Source organism: Vipera ursinii (assembly GCF_947247035.1).
Source record: "Vipera ursinii genome assembly, chromosome: W".
NCBI lineage: Eukaryota > Metazoa > Chordata > Lepidosauria > Squamata > Viperidae > Vipera > Vipera ursinii.
In genome coordinates, this window is record NC_139522.1 from 23,409,999 (window position 1) to 23,425,976 (window position 15,978).

The following is a 15,978-nucleotide window of genomic DNA, read 5'->3' on the forward strand; positions in this document are numbered from 1 at the left end:
CCCTAAGAGTGGAAGCTCTTAACGTTGGGGAAAATACTACATCATAATCACTATTATTCTGTGCAAATCCTTGAGCAACTAATCTTGCTTTATGTATTACCTCTCCTGTAACACTTTCTTCCAGTTTAAAAACCCATTTACATCCAATTAACTTTTCTGTTTTAGGTATTTTAACCTCTTGATAAACATTAAGATCTTGCAAAGACTTTATTTCTTTATCCATAGCTACTTTCCAATTCTTTCTTTCATTCTCAGGATACATTTTTATTTCTTCAACATTAGAAGGTTCAATGTCTATTTGACAAATTAAACCTGCCTCGAAACGATCAGGCTGTCGTCTTTCCCTGTTAGACCTTCTGAGAATTATTGGACTTATAGGTACATTTACATTATTATCTTCTTCCTCTCCTGTCTCCACTATCAGTGGTTCTTGTTTGATCTCTCTAGCAGGTTCCTCCTCTTCTTTATCACTTTCATTTGAGGAGTTAGTTAAATCTTGTTGAGGAATATATACAATATCTTCTACCCTTTCCCAGCCTGACTGTTCTTGAAAAACAGCGCTAGAACTACAATAAATGTTTTTAGTACCTTTCTCCCAGAACCGATAAGACTTATGGTTTAACTCATAGCCAACAAAAAATAATTGTTTAGCTCTATGTTCTCCTTTATTTCTTATTGAACTTGGAATATGTACCCAAGCAGGTGTCCCAAATGTGTGAATATAACTAAGATTTGGTTTTCTCTTATACCATAAGGTATAAGGAATTTTACCTGTAGCTGAACTAACCACATTGTTTAAAATATGATTAGCACATTTTGCTGCTTCTCCCCATAAGCTATCAGGTAAACCAGAATCTTCAATCATAGATCTAATCATAGCTTGCAATGTTTGGCCCCTCCGTTCAACAAATGCATTATGCTGAGGTCTATAAGGAGCTGTACGTCTATGCTCTATTCCCTCTGAAACTAACAGCTCATTAAACTGTTTATTAACAAACTCAGTTCCATTGTCTGTTATTATGGTTTTTACATTTAACTGAGTTTTCCTTTGTACAAACTTGAGCCAATTAGATATTGTTTGTATAGTTTCATTTTTTGACGTAAGAAGATAACAGAACCCATATCTGCTATAATGGTCTAGAATATTTAATATGTAGCAAGCACCCCCTAAACTGGGTTTCATAGGACCTATCAAATCCATAAATACCAGTTCTAATGGAGTTGTGGTTTTAAATCCATCTAACCTATTAGCTGGTGCTGCCCTGCTCTTTTCTCTACCACATACGTTACACTGTAGATATTTCTTACAAGCCTTTAACTTAAACCCATTAGACAAAGCTACAGTTCTTTTTAGTGTATTAAAATTCACATGACCCAATCTTCTATGTAATAAATGAATACATTCATCATGTGGTTTTTGATTTGTACAAGTAGTAGCCATTATTATAGGATCATTGCTAATTACAAACAAACCGTCTTTCATATTAGCTATTAAGTTCACTTCATTCTTTTGAATAAGACATTCCTCCCCTTGGAAAGTAACTTTAGAGACTCGTTCTCTGGCCCCCTACTACTATGACATCCAGGTGCCCATAAAACCCCTTAAATTTTACCCTCAAAGTGGCTTCTCCCTTAACTTTAACTTGAGCATTTTGAAAGTCAGTTAGGATTATGTCTGAGGGCCTTAGTTTGGCCCAATTGTTACTGCGCCTGCACACAAAGTTAAAAGTGTCTTGAGAAATAATGGAGACTGCAGAGCCAGAGTCCAGTTCCATCTTACATGGAACTCCTTGTAGCTCTACCAAGAGTCTGAGTTTAGGTTTGAGGGGGCGTCAGGTCCTGGTGCGGCACACGCTTCTATGGCTTCTGAAAAACCCCACACTAACCAGACCCTGGGCCCCAGTACCTCTCTTAGTTGGTTCTTCTGACTGGTTTGGGTGGCCGGTCCCTCTGGCGGGCTCTGCAAACCGCTGCGATGTGGCCTGTCCTGCCACAAGCTCTGCACATGGCTGATCGGAATCTGCAATTGGCATAAAAATGGTTGCCGCCACACCCTTTACATCTAGGTAAGAAAACTGCCTTGTAAGTGTTCTCTTGCTGCTGGCTGTTGCAGTGTTGCACATTGGGTTGCTTTTGGAGTCTGTTGATTTCAGGCTCTTCTTCCTGGGAAGATTCTTCGGTTCATTTGCCGTCCTCGTGGTGGACCGTTTCTTCATGCTTTGTCGTTTTGGCGGGCTGTACTGTTTGAACTGCACCCCCAGTGGCTTCATCGGCCAATACTTCATCTTGTGCTTCTGAAAACGTTAAGTTCAGTCTGGCAAAGAGTCTCTGTTGAAGCGTTCAGTTTCGTAGGCTGCAGACAAGCCAGTCTCGTAGTCTCTCTTCTAAGTTTGAGAATTTGCATAGGCGAGCGACCTGCCTCAGGCCCGCGATGAATTCTGAAGCTGATTCACCGGGTTGCTGCACTCTTTGGTCGAACTTGAACCTCCAAGCCATTTCAGACATCTTGGGCTGGAAGTGTTTGGTTAGCTTCTTTCTGAGGTCTGCGTAGGAGACCGATTCTATCGGCGTCAGATGGAAGAGGTTCTCGGCCAAATCAAAGGTTGCTGGGCCACAAAGGCAGAGTAGTGTGGCGGCTTTCAGTCCTTCTTCTGCGATCTGGTTTGCCCGGAGGTAGTTTTCTACCTGGGACAAATAGGATGGCCATTCCTCTGGGTGCTTCACGTTGAATTCTCGAAGTCTCCCGACCTTCGGCATTCTGTCTTGCTGGTTCCTGCGTTTTCTTCCGAATCCTGCTTCCCAGGCTCAGGGAATGAGTCCACTGAGCACGAGGTCACTAGCGTAGCTTGCTAGCCGACCTTGAGGGGGGGAGAAATGCCTTTTCCCTCATAGACTTCAGCTCTTTTTCAGGGAAGCAGGATCCCACCTTCGATGCCAGTGTTGTGTAGCGGGTTCTTGGGCGCAGGAATGAAGACGAGGCAAGTGAGTTCAGGAAAACTCATGTTTATTGCTTGCAGAATCTGAACTGGGGAAATGGCTGCAACTAGCCGCAATATATAGTCTAGCCCCTAGGCGGCAATGGTTGCTTCAATGGTTGGATAGCCAATAGCAGAACTGGAGACTTGTAGTCTGGGGTGCTGGAGAGCCGTTAACTGCTCCAGCAACCCACGTGGTATTACTAATGAGCCCAGTACATAACAAGTACAGTAGTCCTGGATCTCCCGGTGGCAAGGCTCCGTCGATGGCGGTCATTTCTGACCGTCAGCCCCGCTGTTCCGTTTAAACCGCAAAAACAGCAACGATCAGCTGTTTTGCGATTTGGGAATACCCCCTTCGGGAGAAGAGGGGGGGTGAGTATTCAGGCAAGAGGTAGAGCTCCCCTAGACCCCCAGAACTTAATCTGGGGGTTGAAGGGTGAGAGCTCCCTCGGAGCCTGAATTAACTCCGGACTCGGGACTCTTCTGTTTCAAGGCTTTGAAACAGAACAGGACGCTGCAACCATCCCTGCTTTCAACATTGTATTTTGGATTACTTGGACACAGGCAGAGCTGAGCGGGAGAATACAGAAACAGCAAGTATATGATCTTTAACTCTGGTTTAACTTAAAAGAAGGGGAGGAAGATGGTGCCAGAATAACTTCTGAGAGAAAGCGTGAAGTACAAAAGAACAAGGAAAATAAAATAAAAGCAAGGGGGAAGACAGAAAGTGGATTTTTAAAAGTTGGAAAAGACTTTGTTTAAAACATTTGAAATTGGTTCAAAGGTGATTTAAGAGACTTGGCTAATTGACAGTGAAGCAACAAAGTTGCAATTAGTGCAAAAAAGTGAAAGTGAGAAACGAAAGTTAATTGGGTGTTAAAATGGCTTCCAAACCACCTAGATTTTCCATCTCTAAAAGTACAGGGGCATCACTAGTTCAACAATCTGGACTTCAATCACTGATGCCACCCCCTGCAGCATCTGCACCTGCATTAACATTGAAAGATTTACAAGATGCTCTAAAACTCCAATCTGAGCAAATATCTGAGCAAGTGGCAGAGCTTATTAATGAGAAAAATAAAGAAATACGAGAGGATATTTTGCTGGCACTTCAAGGACTGACAGTCTGTACTGAGAATCTGGATGATCGTGTGGAAGAAGTTAATCAAAATAATTTGATATTGGAAGCTAAAATCAGTGAAGCTGAGAATAAAATGAATAAAATTGATGATGAGGTGGTGATGATACAATATAGGGACATGGAGTTTGCTTTGAGGATCAGAGGTCTGAAAGAAAATCCACAAGAAAATTTGGAGGAAATAGTGTCAAAAGCTGTGGCGCCTATTTTGGGTTGGCGAGTTGAAGATGTTATATTGTAAATAGATAAAATATTTCACGTCAACTCTTGGATTGCTAGGCAAAGAAAATTGCCAAGGGATGTGGTTGTTTATTTTACAAAGAGAACGATCAGAAATGCGATTATTCAAGCTTTTTATAACAACAGATTTAAAGTGGCTGATAAAGAGGTTTTAATTCTGAAAGAAATTCCACCAAAAATTTTAAGAAGAAGGAAAGAATTTGTTTTTCTGGCAGATGAATTTAAAAAACGACAGATTCAGTTTAGATGGGAGATACCAACCAAGATAGTGGTGAATTATGTTGGCACAAGGTATTGTCTTAATACAGTTCTTAAGGCTCAAGAATTTTATTGTAATATACTGAAGGCAGGCTCACCGCCATCCCCAGAAATTAAAAGGAGAGAGGAAAAAGAAGTGCGACAGACACAATTGGAAGGTACACAGCAAGATGAAGAAATCACCTCGCTGATTTCAAAAGAAGTACAGCAAACTTTGGAAATTGCGCAGCCCTTGGTCCCATTAGAAGATCCAAGGGCTCAAAGAGTGACAAGAGCTGCGACTAGATGCAAGGAGCAACAACAACAACAACAGAAACAATATTCTACAATTACAACTCAAGAATCTACTAATACAGAAGCAGTGGGAGGAGCGAGACCAAAGAAGCAGATGTTTGTGAATCTGCAAGATACGCTCCGAAAGCTTCAAGTCACAAAAGATGGCGACAAAGTTCCTGACATGGAATGTTAATGGTTTAAATTCACCGCAAAAGAGAAAGAAAATATTTCAGTACCTGAAACAATTTAAAAATGATATTATATGCTTGCAGGAAACGCATAATCGTGTAGCTGATCAAAAATATTTGATAAACTCTAGATTGGGTATACAGTTTATTGCATCTGCTCCAGAAAAGAAAAATGGTGTAGTTATTTATGTGAAGAAGAATCTGACAGCCAATCTAATTGAAGCAGATAAACAAGGAAGATATGTTATAATTGAACTCTTAATAGAAGGAAAGAAAATACTTTTATTTGGACTATATGCACCTAACCAACAGCAAGGAGAATTTTATAAACTTTTACATAACAAAATAATTCAATGGGATTATAAATCGTGTATTTTAATGGGAGACTGGAATGGAGTGCTGGATACACAAAAAGATAAAAAAGGACCTTTTAAAAGTACACCAAATCACGCTAAATTGCCTAAATCCTTTTTTGACATGACAGACGATTTGGAACTGAGAGATGTTTGGAGAGAACGGAACATGGATGAAAGAGATTTTACTTTTTTTCTGATAGACATCAATCCTTTTCTAGGAATGATTTTGTATTAATTACTAATGATTTTTTTCTAGGGTTAAGAAGATCAAGATATGTCCAAGAATCTTATCAGACCACAGTCCAGTATGGATGGAATTGGACAAGGAGAAGGGAGATAGGAGATCTTGGAGGTTAAATGAAAACTTGCTTAGATATGAAGAAAATTTGGAAGAATGTAAAAAACAAATGAAGTTTTTGTTATAAATATGCATAAGGGTACACCCATTGAAATGGTTTGGGAGGCAAGTAAAGTTTATATGAGAGGAGTGTTACCGGTAATATATTTGAATAATAAATATAGACGTAGATTGGAATATAAGCGTAAAGAATTAGAGGAGGAAATAAAGATGAAAGAGAAGGCTTTTATTTTGGATTCATCTAATAAAAGGCTGAAAGAAGCTATTAATTTGCTAAGAGGGAAGTTTGATATGCTGATGACAGATCAGGTGGCAACCAATTTACGATATGTCAAATGTCAAATCCTCGTCTTCGCCGGGGAAAACAAGCACACAGGAAAAACCACGACGAAGTACGGGTGACTGCGAGAGTACCTTTAATAGCAGGATCTCCAAGCAATAACAAAGTCAGCGTTGGGAACCACTCGTCCCAATGCTGCTTTTAAACATTGCTACAATTGATTAACAGCCCCACCCGTTACTAAGTGATTAACAGCCCCACCCTCCCCTACGCAGACCAGCATCCGCCTGAACCACGTAAAACCCCACCCCTCTATCCTGCCGCCCCACGCCCTGCTTCTGCCCCTGACGCCGAGGTCCATACAGCGTGAAGGAAGGTGTAAGTCCAATACCCCCCTAACGTGCTCCCCTCCACCAACCCGGTGTTCCGTGTCACACCCGCAGCCCCTTGGCAAGCCCCATCATCTGCTCGTAGCTGTAGAACGCCCTGCATCCCCGCCGGTATGCAACCAGCCGAAACGTCCGTAAGTCTCGCCTCCGACCGCGTAACACCTGCGCGATGGCTGGGGTTCGCCCCTCACTGTTGCCGCCCCACAGTTGCTTCCCCTTGCCTGCCGGGACCTGTGTCAGACCGCCGTACAGCTGCTTTTGGCCGCCGATCAGCTGTTCGAGCAGGCGCAGCCTCGGCGTGGACGCCCGGGGTCTCCGTCGGCCGCCGGTTTGATCGCCTTGCAGTCCAAGGGACTCTCAGGACTCTTCTCCAGCACCATAGTTCAAAGGCTTCAATTCTTTGGCGCTCAGCCTTTCTTATGGTCCAACTTTCACTGCCATACATTGCAACTGGGAAGACCATAGCCTTGACTATACGCACTTTTGTTGACGGGGTGATGTCTCTGCTTTTTAGTGTGCTGTCTAGATTTGCCATGGCTTTCCTCCCAAGGAGCAAGCGTCTTTTAATTTCTTGGCTACAGTCCCCATCTGCAGTGATCTTGGAGCCCAGGAAAATAAAATCTGTCACTACCTCCATTTCTTCCCCATCTATTTGCCAGGAATTGAGAGGGCCAGATGCCATGATCTTGGTTTTCTTAATGTTTAGTTTCAACCCAAGTTTTGCACTCTCCTTCTTCACTCGCAACAAGAGGCTCTTTAGTTCCTCTTCACTTTCTGCCATTAGAGTGGTATCATCTGCATATCTTAGGTTGTTGATGTTTCTTCCTGCAATCTTAATTCCAACTTTTGATTCATCTAGCCCTGCCTTTCTCATGATGTGCTCTGCATATAAGTTAAATAGGCAAGGTGACAGTATACAGCCTTGCCGGACTCCTTTCCCAATTTTGAACCAATCAGTGGTTCCGTGTCCAGTTCTCACTGTTGCTTCTTGGCCCGCATATAGGTTTCTCAAGAGACAAATAAGATGGTCTGGTATGCCCATCTCTTTAAGGACTTGCCACAGTTTGTTATGATCCACACAATCAAAGGCTTTAGCATAGTCAATGAAGCAGAAGTAGATGTTTTTCTGGAACTCTCTAGCTTTCTCCATGATCCAGTGTATGTTAGCAATTTGATCTCTAGTTCCTCTGCCTCTTCGAAATCCTGCCTAGTTCTCGATCCACATACTGCTGGAGTCTAGCTTGTAGGATTTTAAGCATAACTTTACTAGCATGAGAAATGAGTGCAATGGTGCGATAGTTTGAACATTCTTCGGCACTGCCTTTCTTTGGAATTGGAATGTAAACTGACCTTTTCCAATCCTGTGGCCACTGTTGAGTTTTCCAAATTTGCTGGCAAATTGAGTGTAGCACTTTTACTGCATCATCTTTTAAGATTTTGAATAGCTCAGCTGGAATACTGTCACCTCCACTAGCTTTGTTGTTGCTCAGCTTTTCTAAGGCCCACTTCACTTCACATTCTAGGATGTCTGGCTCAAGGTCAGTGACCACCTCATTGTGATTATCAGGGACGTTAAGCTCATTCTTGTATAGTTCTTCTGTGTAATTTTGCCACCTCTTCTTAATCTCTTCTGCCTCTGTTAGGTCCCTGCCATTTTGGTCCTTTATCATGCCCATTTTTGCATGAAACGTTCCCTTCATCTCTCCAATTTTCTTGAAAAGATCTCTGGTCCTCCCTATTCTATTGTTTTCTTCTATTTCTTTGCATTGTTCATTTAAGAAGGCATTCTTATCTCTTCTAGCTATTCTCTGGAATTCTGCATTCAATTGGGCGTATCTTTCTTTTTCTCCCTTGCCTTTTGTTTCCCTCCTTTCCACAACTATTTGCAAAGCTTCCTCAGACAGCCATTTTGCTTTCTTGCATTTCTTTTTCTTTGGGATGTTTTTGGTTGCTACCTTTTGTACAATGTTGCGAACCTCTGTCCATAGTTCTTCAGGCACTCTGTCTATCAGATCTAATTCCTTAAATCTATTTGTCACCTCTACTGTATATTCAACAGGGATATGATTTAATTCATACCTGAGTGGCCTAGTGCTTTTCCCTACTTTCTTCAGTTTAAGCCTAAACTTTGCAACGAGAAGCTCATGGTCTGAGCCACAGTCAGCTCCTGGTCTTGTTTTTACTGACTGTATAGAGCTTCTCCATCTTTGGCTGCAAAGCATATAGTCAATCTGATTTCTGTGTTGACCGTCTGGTGATGTCCATGTGTAGAGCCGTCTCTTGGGTTGTTGGAAAAGAGTGTTTGCTATGACCATCATATTCTCTTGACAAAATTCTATCAGCCTGTGCCCTGCTTCATTTTGTACTCCAAGGCCAAACTTGCCTGTTATTCCAGTTATCTTTTGGCTTCCTACTTTAGCATTCCAATCCCCCATGATGATAAGGACATCATTTTTTGGTGTTAGTTCTATAAGGTTCTGTAGGGCTTCATAGAACCGGTCAATTTCATCCTCTTCAGCACTGGTGGTTGGGGCATAGACTTGGACTACTGTGATATTGAATGGTTTGCCTTGGATTCGAACTGAGATCATTCTGTCATTTTGAGGATTGTATCCCAGTATTGCTTTTCCTACTCTTTTATTGACTATGAAGGCTACTCCATTTCTTCTAAGGGATTCTTGCCCGCAGTAGTATACCTGATGGTCATCTGAATTAAATTTACCCATTCCTGTCCATTTTAATTCGCTGATACCTAAGATGTCGATGTTCAGTCTTGTCATCTCTTGTTTGACCACGTCTAGCTTGCCTTGATTCATGGATCTTACATTCCAGGTTCCTATGGAGAAAAAATCTTTACAGCATTGGACTTTCCTTTCACCACCAGACACATCCACAGCTGAGCGTCCTTTTGGCTTTGTCCCAGTCGCTTCATTCTTTCTGGCGCTACTAGTACTAGCCCTCTGCTCTTCCCCAGTAGCATATTGGACGCCTTCCAACCTGAGGGGCTCATCTTCCAGCGTCATATCGTTTTGCCTTTTGGTACTGTCCATAGGGTTTTCATGGCAAAGATACTGGAGTGGGTTGCCATTTCCTTCTCCAGTGGATCACGTTTTGTCAGAACTCTCTGCTATGACCTTTCCGTCTTGGGTGGCCCTGCACGGCATAGCTCATAGCTTCATTGAATTACGCAAGCCCCTTCGCCACGACAAGGCAGTTTTCAGGGCCCGTCCGACGATTCACCCAAACAAATGAAACCGGAACGGGAGCTGGTTCTTCTAAGCCACGTTTATTGCTTCATAAACAAGAGCCCGAAGATTGATGAAGTCAGCGTTGATTTTACAGCACAATCAACGCTGCTAAATAGCCAGTAACGGCAACACCCTCCACCACACCCTTAATTATTCCACCACGCCCACACCTAACTTAACTACCACCCCCTACAGTATCCACCCTTTGGCACCCGCCCCACCACCATTGCAGCCGGTAAGCCACCCCCCAGCCCAAACCACCCTCCTTTCCCCCAGAGCTCCGCATACTTTCCTTTTCCCCCTCATCTCTCCAGTCTCTCCAGTCCGACGAGGGCTGTGCCTCGAGCCCCTCCCTAACTCGCCGGCAGTCTCCACCTCCCCTTGAACCCTCCTGGCACCCGTCCTTGTCCTGCCGTTTGAGTTGCTCCTTGGCCCTCTGGTCTTTTGCTCTGCGACGGCATCCTTGCCCTTCCCCCCAGCTCCCAAATGTCAGCTGGCCGCTCCATGGCCTTGCACGCCAACCGCACTCCCTCCCGACTTGCTGATCACTTCCGGGAGTCGGCAAGAGCGGCGCGGCGCTGTGGAATGTGCTGGCAAGCGGGCCCCAGGCTGGGAGGCTGCAGCCGATGCCTCGTGGTCGCTGCTCTCCGTTCCAGGCGCCACCGAGGGAGGAAGAGCGAGGAAGAAGCCGCCGGGAGTCCCTGGAAGCCGGTAGGTTGCTTTTTGGCTTCCCCGGACGTTGGGCGGGCGGTTGCTGAGGCGCGGAGAAGGCCGAGCGTTGTCCCGGCCTTCTAGGAAGATGCGGGCACTGGCGCTTGACTCTGGGGCCTGGCGGGGCGCTCCGCGGCCGCCGGCGGTGATTTTCGGGCCCGGGCAGGCCGCTCCGCGGCCCCTCCGTATGTCGGGCTTGCCAGGCCCGACATGCCGCCCCCCCTACCAAGGGTCTACCTGCAGATGTAGAGAACACGGTTAAATAATCATTCACTGCGCAAATTCTCCCATGTCCCCTACCCCCCGGCCTGCTAGGATGGGCTCGATGGAATGCTCGGACCAAACGTGGAGCATGGACATTTTCCCGTGACACCCACGTAGCCTCCTCCACCGGGTACCCCTTCCACCGAAGGAGATACTGTATACCGCCCCTCCGTACCCTGGAGTCCAACACCTCTTGCACCTCGTACTGGTCAGCGTGAACCGGTCCGGGGCCCCCCTCCCCTGCCGCCGTAGCAGCTGCTGGAGCGGGTTTCAGCAGACTGCTATGGAACACCGGGTGGATCTTCCCCAAGAATTTAGGCAACCGCAGTCGCACCGTCACCGGGTTCACCACCTGCACTACCCGGAACGGCCCGAGGTATTTGGGCCCCAGCTTACGGCACGGAACCTGTAACCGTAAGTACTTGGTGGACAAGTAAACTAGATCCCCCACCCGGGGCGTAGCAAAAGGTTTCCGCTTCTTGTCCGCCTGTGTTTTGGCTGCCGTAGCAGACCGGTCCAATGCTTCCTTTGCCGCCCCCCAGGCGGCCGTGATCTGACGCATCCAGTCCTGCGGTGAACACGAAGACCCCACCTCCTGAAGGCATTCAGCAAAGGGAACGAATTCATGACCCGTGACCACCCGAAAAGGAGAGAAGCCAGTGCTACTATGGACGGCGTTATTGTACGCCACCTCAGCCAGCGCTAACAGGTCTACCCAATCCGTCTGCCGAAAAGAGACGTAGCTTCGCAGATAACGTTCAACGGCAGCGTTGGCTCGTTCTGCGGCCCCGTTGGTGCTGGGGTGATAAGCCGTACTCAGACCCTGCGACGAGCCGATGTGACGCAGGAAGTCTCTCCAAAATCGAGCCGTGAACTGCACCCCTCTGTCGGAAATTACACGTCGCGGCACTCCATGTAGTCTGTATATCTGCGTGAGGAACAACCAAGCTAGTCGACGAGCCGATGGTAACCCCTTACACGGAACAAAGTGTGCCTGTTTGGAAAACAGGTCGACCACTGTCCAAATAACGGTGTGACCCTTGCTCTCTGGGAGGTCCACAACGAAGTCCATGGCGATATCTTGCCATGGCCGAGACGGGTCAGCTACTTGTTGCAAAAGTCCCAAAGGCTTCCCGACCTGGGGCTTTGTAGTAGCACAGACATGACAACGCCGCACATACTCCTCGATGTCACTCTTCATGCGGGGCCACCAAAATTGACGGCGTGCCAGATGCAAGGTCTTTACAAACCCGAAATGTCCCGCCTGTTTGGTGTCATGACAACCATGCAGAACACGTGGCCGCACAGATTCAGGTACATACAATCGTGTACCATGCCACGCCAGACCGTCCCGCATAGACAATAGTCCCGGATTACTCCGTAACCAAGCGTCCTCCTGTAAGGCCCTTTGGATGGTCTGGTTCAAATTCTCCTCCGTCACCCGTCCAGCACTCTCTGAAGCATCCCCCACCTCCACTAGTGTCGGGATAAGCGCCTGCACCACCTCCTCCCTCTTGCTGTCAAACTGTGGCATGCGGGATAGGGCATCCGCCAGAAAGTTTCGACCCCCCGGCACATACTTCAGCACAAACCTGAAGCGACGGAAGTATAGAGCCCACCTGACATGCTTGGGCGACAGGCGGCGAGGGGTTTGTAGGGCCTCCAGGTTTTTATGGTCCGTCCACAGTTCAAATGGACGGGAGGCCCCTTCCAGGAGGTGTCGCCAAGTCTCTAAGGCCCAACGGACCGCAAAAGCCTCCTTCTCCCACACTGCCCAGGCCCGTTCAGTGGGAGTCAGTTTCTTGGAAACGTAAGCACACGGCTGTAGGACCCCGGCACTACTCCGCTGAAGAAGGACGGCCCCAAGGGCAACATCGCTCGCGTCCGCCTGTACGACATAGGCCAGTTCGGGGTCGGGGTGTCGCAAAACGGGCTCTTTAGCGAAGAGGGACTTCAGTTCCTCAAATGCCCGCTGGCACGCTGTGGACCACTCCAACTTAAGCCCTGGACGCGGACGTGTCTTTAATTGTCGTGTGCGCAGAAGATCTGTTAACGGCAAGGCGATGGCCGCGAAACGTGGGATGAACTGTCTGTAGAAGTTGGCAAAGCCAAGGAAACTTTGCAACTGTCGACGAGTTCGCGGAGGCTGCCACTGTTGAATGGCGTGTACTTTTCTAGGATCCATCTCCACTCCTGCCGCCGATATACGATACCCAAGGTAGTCCAGCTGGGCCCTATGGAACTCACACTTGGACAGTTTAACATAGAGCTGCGCTTCCAATAGTCTAGTCAACACCTGGCGTACTAGGAGTACATGCTCCTCCAATGTGTCCGAGTAAATTAGGATGTCGTCTAAGTACACCAGAACTCCCCGATACAGGAACTCATGCAGGACCTGATTGATCAATTGCATGAATACAGCCGGAGCTCCCTGTAGGCCAAACGGCATCACTCGGAACTGGAAGCTACCAAGGGGGCAATTAAACGCAGTCTTCCACTCGTCCCCTGCTTTGACCCTCACCCGGTAGTAGGCTTCTCTCAGGTCCAATTTAGTAAACACCCGGCCTGTTGCCAAATGGGCCAGCAGGTCCTTCATCAAAGGAAGGGGATAGAGGTGCTCCACGCACACCGCGTTAACCCCCCGGTAGTCCACACACAAGCGCAAGCCCCCATCCTTCTTCTCGCGGAAGAGCACTGGCGCCGCCACCCGAGATCGGGCTGGTTGGATAAACCCCCTCTCCAAGTTCTTATCTATGTACCGCCGTAACTCCTGCATCTCCTTCGGGGACATGGCGTACATACGGGGTTTAGGCAGTCTGGCACCAGGTTCAAACTCGATGGCACAATCCGTCGGCCGGTGGGGTGGTAACGAATCGCACTCCCGCTCATTGAAGACGTCCATTAAGTCGGAATAAACTCGGGGCACATGCACCATCGAGTCATCCGCAACCCCGCAAACCTTCTCCCGTGACCCTATGTCCTCCGGCCCCAGGAAAGAATGGTGGAGAGGGGGCTCGGGGCCCAAACCCACCCGGAGATGGCGACAACCTCCCTCCCACCAAATCGTGGGACCCCATTTATCAAGCCACGTAAGGCCCAGGATAACAGCTTCAGTCATAGAGGGCACCACAATGAAACGCAAAGTCTCCCAGTGGGCCCCCAACTCCAGCCGGACTGGTTCGGTAACATGGGTGATAGGGGCTCCCCCCAGGAGCGACCCATCCACTTGCTGGAAGCGAAGGGGGGTTACCAGGCGTTGCAACCGGATACCCACTGCAGCCGCTGTCTTCCGGTTGATAAGACACCGGGTGCTCCCAGAATCGACCAAAGCCCTAACTGGCCGCCTTTGCCCAGACACTGGGCTCACCAACACCACCGGGAACGCGAAGGGACACACCGGGGCGCTTACCATCGGATCCTCCTCCAGCTCCAGATCCTCAAGGTCCTCTGTTGGTGTGGGCTGGGTGGTTACGGGTCCGGTCGCCAAGGGAGTAGTCACCCGCCGGTCGTCATCGACTGCCTGATAAGCAGTCCGGGACCGCTCCGAAGTCTTCCTAGTGGACAAAGCCCGTGCCGAGGTCGCAGGGGGAGCCATTCGGGCCGGCGGGAGCGGGCACCCCCCTTACCACACAAGCTCGTCGCAGGGCACTGTCCAGTCGCAGGGCACTGTCCAGTCCTGCCTTGAAGTGGTGCTGTAAAATCAACGCTGACTTACTTTCAGGGCCCGTCCGGCGATTCACCCAAACAAATGAAACCGGAACGGGAGCTGGTTCTTCTAGGCCACGTTTGTTGCTTCATAAACAAGAGCCCGATTGATGAAGTCAGCGTTGATTTTACAGCACAATCAACGCTGCTAAATAGCCAGTAACGGCAACGCCCTCCACCACACCCTTAATTATTCCACCACGCCCACACCTAACTTAACTACCACCCCCTACAGTATCCACCCTTTGGCACCCGCCCCACCACCATTGCAGCCGGTAAGCCACCCCCCAGCCCAAACCACCCTCCTTTCCCCCAGAGCTCCGCATACTTTCCTTTTCCCCCTCATCTCTCCAGTCTCTCCAGTCCGACGAGGGCTGTGCCTCGAGCCCCTCCCTAACTCGCCGGCAGTCTCCACCTCCCCTTGAACCCTCCTGGCACCTGTCCTTGTCCTGCCGTTTGAGTTGCTCCTTGGCCCTCTGGTCTTTTGCTCTGCGACGGCATCCTTGCCCTTCCCCCCAGCTCCCAAATGTCAGCTGGCCGCTCCATGGCCTTGCACGCCAACCGCACTCCCTCCCGACTTGCTGATCACTTCCGGGAGTCGGCAAGAGCGGCGCGGCGCTGTGGAATGTGCTGGCAAGCGGGCCCCAGGCTGGGAGGCTGCAGCCGATGCCTCGTGGTCGCTGCTCTCCGTTCCAGGCGCCACCGAGGGAGGAAGAGCGAGGAAGAAGCCGCCGGGAGTCCCTGGAAGCCGGTAGGTTGCTTTTTGGCTTCCCCGGACGTTGGGCGGGCGGTTGCTGAGGCGCGGAGAAGGCCGAGCGTTGTCCCGGCCTTCTAGGAAGATGCGGGCACTGGCGCTTGACTCTGGGGCCTGGCGGGGCGCTCCGCGGCCGCCGGCGGTGATTTTCGGGCCCGGGCAGGCCGCTCCGCGGCCCCTCCGTATGTCGGGCTTGCCAGGCCCGACAGCAGTAATCCATGAAGGGGTGGAAAAAATTACAATTGTCTTTATTGGGAAGAATTGCAGCAGTGAAGATGAATGTTTTGCCAAAATTTTTGTTTTTGTTTCAAATGATACCTATACTTAAAAAGGATTTAAATCTGGAGGAATGGCAAAAAGGAATTAATAAATTTAAGATAATGCAAGATACGCGTGAAAGAGGCGGTCTTAAAATGCCTAATTTTAAATTATATTATGAGGCTGCTGCTTTGTCATCGATAAGTGACTGGTTTAATTTAACACAAGGGAGATTATTAAATCTTGAGGGTCATGATTTGTTATTTGGTTGGCATGCATATTTATTGTATGATAAGAAGGTGGATAATGTGTTTAAGATACATATTTTAAGGTATGCTCTGTTGCGAGTTTGGAAAAAGTATAGGTAAAGGTAAAGGTTCCCCCGCACATGTGTGCTAGTCGTTTCCGACTCTAGGGGCCGGTGCTCATCTCCGTTTCATAGCCGAAGAGCCAGCGTTTGTCCGAGGACGTCTCCGTGGTCATGTGGCTGGCATGACTAGACGCCAAAGGCGCACGGAACGCTGTTACCTTCCCACCGTAGTGGTCCCTATTTTTCTACTTGCATTTTTACGTGCTT